Raw genomic sequence first — 1,093 nt, forward strand, 5'->3', positions numbered from 1 at the left:
TCAACCAATCAGCGCCGCCGCCGCCGCCCGGCCCCAGGGCCTGTCAGCCAATCAGAGCCCGCGCGAGCCGGACGCGGGACGGCGCCTCGGCCCAACTGCAGTGTCGGCCCACCCGGAGCCGCGCCCAGCGCCGGGCCGACGCCTGCCCGCCCACCCCTGGGACTGGCAGGCTGGAGGGCCAGCGGGTGGGGGCAGTACGTTGGTCGGGTCGCTGGGGATGCAGCGGCTGGGGGCGGAGCCGGGGCTAGGGTGCAGAGGACTGTCCATGCATCCCTCTCCCGGAGCCTGGCACGTGGCCCCGCCCGAAGCGAGAGTCGGACCGGGCTGGGGTATCACCTCCCTACCCGCACTGCTAAGGAGCGGAGAATCGGGCCTCAGGCTTCCTCGGGAAAGGAAAGGGAGGTGGAGGGAGGGTGTTAGAGGGTGAGAGGAGGAAGAAGGGGGGAGGCAGAGTGGGAGGGGGAGGAAAAGAAAAGAGGAGGTAGGGAGGGAAGCAGAGTAGAAATGGGCATGGGGGAGGGGGGAGATGCAGGAGCGGGAGGGTGCGAGTGGCCAAAGCGCAGTGCCGCAGGTTGGCCCGGGTGCTGACTGTGACCATGACCACGGACGCGGCAGGGTCAGCAGCTCTGCAATCAGCGCCTTCATTACGATCCGAAAGCCTCAGTTTTCAGCTGGTGGGACTTTTAGTGCCTGAGGTGGACTGTGGAGCGAAGAAGGGGCCAGAGCGGGATGGGAATAGGTGCCTTCCAAGAGACACCCGAGTGTTCCCGAGTGTGGCCACTGTTGGACAAGAGGGGGTCTGGGGAAGAGGCAACACGGTGGAGGAAAAGACTTTCGAAATATGAAGTCGGAGGTGCTGAGTGCTATTCCTTGCCTCTGCCAATTAGTTTTCCCCCTAATATTGGGCAAGTCTGGCCTTAAAGTTTCTCAACCTTAAAATGGGGGTGGGAGGATACTGGACTAGATGACCTCTAAGATCTCTTCTAGTTATACATTTCAAAGTCTCTAAGGCTTTTTTCCAGCTCTTAAATATAGACACCTATGCTAATGATGTGACCTTGGACAAGTCCCTAAACCCCAAGTTAACTCATCT

This window comes from Gracilinanus agilis, chromosome 3 (genome assembly GCF_016433145.1).
Source record: "Gracilinanus agilis isolate LMUSP501 chromosome 3, AgileGrace, whole genome shotgun sequence".
Classification (NCBI taxonomy): domain Eukaryota; kingdom Metazoa; phylum Chordata; class Mammalia; order Didelphimorphia; family Didelphidae; genus Gracilinanus; species Gracilinanus agilis.